This window comes from Muscardinus avellanarius, assembly GCF_963383645.1.
Source record: "Muscardinus avellanarius genome assembly, chromosome: 10".
In the NCBI taxonomy this organism is placed as follows: Eukaryota; Metazoa; Chordata; class Mammalia; order Rodentia; family Gliridae; genus Muscardinus; species Muscardinus avellanarius.
The window spans coordinates 40,742,695-40,751,007 of record NC_137796.1 but is presented as its reverse complement, the minus strand read 5'-3'; positions in this window follow the sequence as shown (position 1 = coordinate 40,751,007).

Genomic DNA, 8,313 nt, shown 5'->3' with positions numbered 1-8,313 from the left:
GAAGCTTTCAGTGCATCCAGGGTTCCAAACCAAGTATCAAGTAAGTCTGGCAGTAGAGTCCGGAGGTAGAACACACACTCCGGTCAACCCAGCACCAGTAAAACAGAAACTAAAATGATATAAAATTCAAGAAAACAAAAAACATAAAGCGCCAAGTGGATATTAGGCCCTTTATCCAGAACCTCAGACACCAGACCCCGAGTGAAGGTAGGAGGACATGCCTGGTTCCGCACCTGGGTCACGTATGGGCGACAGGGACTCGCACTGCACACTGAAAAGAAAGACAAACATACAGCCCGTTCCTCTCTGCTCTGAGCCCTGGTCCGCCTCCACAAAGGAAATCCCCTTTGGTCCTCATCCCGAGGGACTCCTTCCCTCACCTGTGCCCAGTTCTGGACCCTCCCCAGCTTGGGAGGTGTGTGTCTCATTTGGATATCGGGCATGGAGCCCCTCAACCCTCTCCAGGCTCCCTCCTTTTAAAAAACCCAGTTACACAGAGGGGTCTGCGGTCCATGCACTCGCAGTGGCATTTTGGACTGCCTTCCTCCCCGGGGCGTTTGCCAGGGGAGGCAGGACAGAAGAGTGCTCAGCAGTTAAGGAAATACATCTGACAATTAAAACTAAGAACCTTGTAGTGTTGTTTGTGATATTTTGTCTGCCAAACTGTGTTGTGAGTATGCTTAAGCTTTCAGATTTAGAAGATAAGGTACCAACACCTGAAGAAACTCCATCACATCCACTTGAATTACCACATCTCCCCACACTTGCTGTATGAACTGTGCCCAAAAGATGGAAAGTTCCAGGAAAAGTTAAAGAAGATTCCCCGAGAAGGTCCCAAGCCTTGACTATTCTGGGAGGCTGCCACCTGGAACTGCTTATCTACAAGACCTTGGAGAGGAACAGGAGTTAATTCTTCGAGGGCCAACAACCAGCTGAAAGACACCCACCCTCCTTTTTCTTTTAACTTTACTGGGGAAGGGTATAAATTTCTTGGGGTTTTCATAATAAAGTGTCATTGGCTCAAGAAGCCTTTGTCCACCTCAGGTTCTTTCCAAAGCGTCGTCATTTAGGGACCTAAAAAAAATTTAGTCCCTAAAGGGAAAGAATCACTGCAGATAAGATTCTGCAGAAGTCCACCTGCCTTTTGCCCCATCTTTCTGAGGATTTGACCGGGAGCAGACAATAACGACCCGAATGAGATTAGTCTGCAACATTAGACCCTTTATGCAGAACCTCAGAACCAGACCCCGAGGGAAGGTAGGAGGACATGCCTGGGTCCACACCTGGGTCACGTATGGGCGACAGGGACTCGCGCTGCACACTGAACAGAAATACAGACAGACAGCCCGCTCCTCTCTGCTCTGAGCCCTGGTCCGCCTCCACAAAGGAAATCCCCTTTGGTCCTCATCCCGAGGGACTCCCTCCTCTCCTGTGCCCAGTTCTGGACCCTCCCCAGCTTGGGAGGTCTGTGTCTCAATTGGATATCGGGCATGGAGCCCCTCAACCCTTTCCAGGCTCCCTCCTTGTAAAAACCCAGTTTCTCAGGGGGTCCATGGTCCATGTACTCGCAGTGGCATTTTGGACTGGTTTCCTCCCCGGGGCGTTTGCCAGGGGAGGCAGGACAGTTAGCAGGCTGGGCCAAGTGTTGTACAGGCTCCCTCCCTTTCCACGGAGCTTCCTCCTGTAAGGCAGCGATTTTAATGCCCTTTTTGCCTTGCTGTGTCTACTGAGCGCACCCCACGGGGCCTCTATTCTGCCCTATTTGGAAGCCAGGACTGGAACCGCCACGGAGACAGTATGATTCTTGCTAGAGGGATGCGGCCCATCCCACAAGCCCCAGCATTCACAGCTGCAGAGGTTTAAACCCCAAGTGGAGCCTGGCAGGGTGGCGCAGGCTTGTAATCCCTGCGCTGGGGAGGCTGAGACAGGATCCTACAGGTTTGAAGCCAGCCTAGGTGACTTAGTGAAGCTTTCAGTGCATCCAGGGTTCCAAAGAAAGTATCAAGTAGGTCTGGCAGTAGAGTCCGGAGGTAGAACTCACCCTCCGGTCAACCCAGCACCCGCGAAACAGAAACTCAAATGAAATAAAATTCAAGAAAACAAGTAACATAAAGCGTCAAGTGGATATTAGGCCCTTTATGAAGAACCTCAGACACCAGACCCCGAGGGAAGGTAGGAGGACATGCCTTGGTCTGCACCTGGGTCACATATGGGCGACAGGGACTCGCGCTGCACACTGAACAGAAAGACAGACAGATAGCCCGCTCCTCTTTGCTCTGAGCCCTGGTCAGCCTCCACAAAGGAAATCCCCTTTGGTATTCATCCCTAGGGACTCCCTCCCTCTCCTGTGCCCAGTTCTGGACCCTCCCCAACTTGGGAGGTCTGTGTCTCAATTGGATATCGGGCATGGAGCCTCTCAACTCTCTCCAGGCTCCCTCCTGGTAAAAAACCAAGTTTCTCGAGGGTCTGTGGTCCATGCACTTGCAGTGGCATTTTTGACTGCCTTCCTCCCCGGGGCATTTGCCAGGTGAGGCAGGACAGTTAGCAGTCTGGGCCAGTGTTGTACAGGCTCCCTCCCTTTCCACGGAGGTGCCTCTTTTAAGGCATGGTTTCCAGTGCCCTTTTTGCCTTGCAGTGTCTACTGAGCGCACACCACAGAGCCTCTTATCTGCCCTATGTGGAAGCCAGGACTGCAACTGCCTCGGAGACAGTATGATTCTCGCGAGAGGGTATGCAGCCCCTCTGGCAAACCACAGCATTCACAGCTGCAGAGGCTTAAACCCCAATGGAGCCTGGCAGGGTGGCACATGCTTGTAACCCCTGCGATGGGGAGGCTGAACAGGATCCTACAGGTTCGAAGCCAGCCTCGGTGACTAAGTGAAGCTTTAGTGCATCCAGGGTTCCAAACCAAGTATCAAGTAGGTCTGGCAGTAGAGTCCGGAGGTAGAACACACCCTCCGGTCAACCCAGCACCCGCGAAACAGAAACTAAAATGAAATAAAATTCAAGGAAACAAAAAACATAAAGGGCCAAATGGATATTAGGCCCTTTATGCAGAACCTCAGACACCAGACCCCGAGGGAAGGTAGGAGGACATGCCTGGGTCCGCACCTGGGTCACTTATGGGCGACAGGAACTCGCGCTGCACACTGAATAGAGAGACAGACAGACAGCCCGCTCCTCTCTGCTCTGAGCCCTGGTCAGCCTCCACAAAGGAAATCCCATTTGGTCCTCATCCCGAGGGACTCCCTCCCTCTCGTGTGCCCAGTTCTGGACCCTCCCCAGCTTGGGAGGTCTGTATCTCAATTGGACATCGAGCATGGAGCCCCTCAACTCTCTCCAGGCTCCCGCCTTGTAAAAAAACCAAGTTTCTCGAGGGACTTCGGTCCATGCAATTGCAGTGGCATTTTTGACTGCCTTCCTCCCTGGGGCATTTGCCAGGGGAGGCAGGACAGTTAGCAGTCTGGGCCAAGTGTTGTACAGGCTCCCTCCCTTTCCACGGAGCTTCCTCCTGTAAGGCAGCGATTTTAATGCCCTTTTTGCCTTGCTGTGTCTACTGAGCGCACCCCACCGGGCCTCTATTCTGCCCTATGTGGACGCCAGGACTGGAACCGCCACGGAGACAGTATGATTCTCGCGAGAGGGAATGCAGCCCCTCCCGCAAGCCCAGGCATTCACAGCTGCAGAGGCTTAAACCCCAAGTGGAGCCTGGCAGGGTGGCACACGCTTGTAACCCCTGCGCTGGGGAGGCTGAGACAGGATCCTACAGGTTCGAAGCCAGCCTCGGTGACTAAGTGAAGCTTTAGTGCATCCAGGGTTCCAAAGCAAGTATCAAGTAGGTCTGGCAGTAGAGTCTGGAGGGAGAACACACCGTCTGGTCAACCCAGCATCCACGAAACAGAAACTAAAATGAAATAATATTCAAAAAAAAAAGTGCCAAGTGGATATTAGGCTCTTTATGCAGAACCTCAGACACCAGACCCGGAGGGTAGGTAGGAGGAAATGCCTGGGTCCCCACCTGGGTCACCTATGGTCAACAGACACTCGCGCTGCACACTGAACAGAAAAACAGACAGACAGCCCGCTCCTCTCTGCTCTGAGGCCTGGTTCGCCTCCACAAAGGAAATCCTCTTTGGTCTTCATTACTAGGGACTCCATTGCTCTCCTGTGCCCAGTTCTGCACCCTCCCCAGTTTGGGAAGTCTGTGTCTCAATTGGACATCGGGCATGGAGCCCCTCAACCCTCTCCAGGCTCCCGCCTTGTAAAAAAACCATTTTCTCGGGGGGGTCTGCGGCCCATGCACTCACAGTGGCATTTTGGACTGCCTTCCTCCCAGGGGCGTTTGCCAGGGGAGGCAGGACAGTTAGCAGGCTGGGCCAAGTGTTGTACAGGCTCCCTCCCTTTCCACGGAGCTGCCTCCTGTAAGGCAGGGATTCCAGTGCCCTTTTTGCCTTGCTGCGTCTACTGAGCGCACCCCACGGGGCCTCTATTCTGCCCTATGTGGAAGCCAGGACTGGAACCACCACGGAGATAGTATGATTCTCACGAGAGGGAATGCAGCCCCTCCCGCAAGCCCAGGCATTCACAGCTGCAGAGGCTTAAACCCCAAGTGGAGCCTGGCAGGGTGGCACACGCTTGTAACCCCTGCGCTGGGGAGGCTGAGACAGGATCCTACAGGTTCGAAGCCAGCCTCGGTGACTAAGTGAAGCTTTAGTGCATCCAGGGTTCCAAAGCAAGTATCAAGTAGGTCTGGCAGTAGAGTCTGGAGGGAGAACACACCGTCTGGTCAACCCAGCATCCACGAAACAGAAACTAAAATGAAATAATATTCAAAAAAAAAAGTGCCAAGTGGATATTAGGCTCTTTATGCAGAACCTCAGACACCAGACCCGGAGGGTAGGTAGGAGGAAATGCCTGGGTCCCCACCTGGGTCACCTATGGTCAACAGACACTCGCGCTGCACACTGAACAGAAAAACAGACAGACAGCCCGCTCCTCTCTGCTCTGAGGCCTGGTTCGCCTCCACAAAGGAAATCCTCTTTGGTCTTCATTACTAGGGACTCCATTGCTCTCCTGTGCCCAGTTCTGCACCCTCCCCAGTTTGGGAAGTCTGTGTCTCAATTGGACATCGGGCATGGAGCCCCTCAACCCTCTCCAGGCTCCCGCCTTGTAAAAAAACCATTTTCTCGGGGGGGTCTGCGGCCCATGCACTCACAGTGGCATTTTGGACTGCCTTCCTCCCAGGGGCGTTTGCCAGGGGAGGCAGGACAGTTAGCAGGCTGGGCCAAGTGTTGTACAGGCTCCCTCCCTTTCCACGGAGCTGCCTCCTGTAAGGCAGGGATTCCAGTGCCCTTTTTGCCTTGCTGTGTCTACTGAGCGCACCCCACGGGGCCTCTATTCTGCCCTATGTGGAAGCCAGGACTGGAACCACCACGGAGATAGTATGATTCTCACGAGAGAGAATGCGGCCCCTCCTGCAAGCCCCAGCATTCACAGCTGCAGAGGCTTAAACCCCAGTGGAGCCTGGCAGGGTGGCACACACTTGTAATCCCTGCGCTGGGGAGGCTGAGACAGGATCCTACAGGTTCGAAGCCAGCCTAGGTGACTTAGTGAAGCTTTCAGTGCATCCAGGGTTCCAAAGCAAGTATCAAGTAGGTCTGGCAGTAGAGTCCGGAGGTAGAACACACCCTCTGGTCAACCCAGCACCCGCGAAACAGAAACTAAAATGAAATAAATTTCAAGAAAACAAAAAACATGAAGCGCCAAGTGGATATTAGGCCCTTTATGCAGAACCTCAGACACCAGACCCCGAGGGAAGGTAGGAGGACATGCCTGGGTCCACACCTGGGTCACGTATGGTCAACAGACACTCGCGCTGCACACTGAAAAGAAAGACAGACAGACAGCCCGCTCCTCTCTGCTCTGAGCCCTTGTCAGCCTCCACAAAGGAAATCCCATTTGGTCCTCATCCCGAGGGACTCCCTCCCTCTCCTGTGCCCAGTTCTGGACCCTCCCCAGCTTGGGAGGTCTGTGTCTCAATTGGACATCGGGCATGGAGCCCCTCAACTCTCTCCAGGCTCCCGCCTTGTAAAAAACCAAGTTTCTCAGGGGTCTGCGGTCCATGCACTCACAGTGGCATTTTTGACTGCCTTCCTCCCCGGGGCATTTGCCAGGGGAGGCAGGACAGTTAGCAGGCTGGGCCAAGTGTTGTACAGGCTCCCTCCCTTTCCACGAAGGTGCAACTTGTAAGGCATGGATTCCAGTGCCCTTTTTGCCTTGCAGTGTCTACTGAGCGCACACCACAGAGCTTCTTATCTGCCCTATGTGGAAGCCAGGACTGCAACTGCCTCGGAGACAGTATGATTCTCGCGAGAGGGTATGCGACCCCTCCCGCAAACCCCAGCATTCACAGCTGCAGAGGCTTAAACCCCAAGTGGAGCCTGGCAGGGTGGCACATGCTTGTAACCCCTGCGCTGGGGAGGCTGAGACAGGATCTTACAGGTTCGAAGCCAGCCTCTGTGACTTAGTGAACTTTAGTGCATCCAGGGTTCCAAAGAAAGTATCAAGTAGGTCTGGCAGTAGAGTCTGGAGGGAGAACACACCCTCTGGTCAATCCAGCATCCGTGAAACAGAAACTAAAATGAAATAATATTCAAAAAACCAAAAAAACATAAAGCGCCAAGTGGATATTAGGCTCTTTATGCAGAACCTCAGACACCAGACCCAGAGGGAAGGTAGGAGGACATGCCTGGGTCTGCACCTGGGTCACTTATGGACAACAGGGACTTGCGCTGCACATTGAACAGAAAGACAGAGAGACAGTCCGCTCCTCTCTGCTCTGAGGCCTGGTCCGCCTCCACTAAGAAAATCCCCTTTGGTCCTCAACCCAAGGGACTCCCTCTATCTCCTGTGCCCAGTTCTGGACCCTCCCCAGCTTGGGAGGTCTGTATCTCAATTGGATATCTGGATATCGGGCATGGATCCCCTCAACCCTCTCCAGGCTCCTTCCTTGTAAAAAACCCAATTTCTCGGGGGGTCTGCGGACCATGCACTCGTGGTGGCATTTTGGACTGCCTTCCTCCCCAGGGCATTTGCCAGGGGAGGCAGGACAGTTAGCAGGCTGGGCCAAGTGCTGTAAAGGCTCCCTCCCTTTCCACGAAGCTACCCCTTGTAAGGCAGGGATTCAAGTGCCCTATTTGACTTGCCATGTCTACTGAGCGCACCCCATGGGGCCTCTTTTCTGCCCTAGGTGGAAGCCAGGACTAGAACAGCCTTGGAGAAAGTATGATTCTCGCAAGAGGGAATGCAGCCCCTCCCGCAAGCCCAGGCATTCACAGCTGCAGTGGCTTAAACCCCACATGGAGCCTGGCAGGGTGGCGCACACTTGTAACCCCTGCGCTGGGGAGGCTGAGACAGGATCCTCCAGGTTTGAAGCCAGCCTTAGTGACTTAGTGAAGCTTTCAGTGCATTCAGGGTCCCAAAGCAAGTATCAAGTAGGTCTGGCATTAGAGTCCAGAGGTAATACACACCCTCTGGTCAACCCAACACCCGCGAAACTGAAACTAAAATGAAATAAAATTCAAGAAAATAAAAAACATAAGCGCCAAATGGATATTAGGCCCTTTATGCAGAACCTCAGACACCAGACCCCGAGGGAAGTTAGGAGGACATGCCTGGGTCCACACCTGGGTCACATATGGGCGACAGGGACTCGCGCTGCACACTGAACAGAAAGACAGACAGACAGCCCGCTCCTCTCTGCTCTGAGCCCTGGTCCGCCTCCACAAAGGAAATCCCCTTTGGTCCTCATCCCGATGGACTCCATCCCTCTCCTGTGCCCAGTTCTGGACCCTCCCCAGCTTGGGAGGTCTGTGTCTCAATTGGACATTGGGCATGGAGCCCCTCAACCCTCTCCAGGCTCCCTCCTTGTAAAAAACCCAGTTTCTCGGGGGGTCTGCGGTCCATGCACTCGCAGTGGCATTTTGGACTGCCTTCTTCCCTGGGGCATTTGCCAGGGGAGGCAGAACAGTTAGCAGGCTGGGCCAAGTGTTGTACAGGCTCCCTCCCTTTCCACGAAGCTGCCTCCTGTAAGCCAGGGATTCCAGTGCCCTTTTTACCTTGCCTTGTCTACTCAGCACACCCCATGGGGCCACTATTCTGCTCTATGTGGAAGCCAGGACTGGAAACACCATGGAGACAGTATGATTCTTTCCAGAGGGAATGCGGCCCCTCCCGCAAACCCCGGCATTCACAGCCGCAGAGGCTTAAACCCCAAGTGGAGCCTGGCAGGGTGGCGCAGGCTTGTAACCCCTG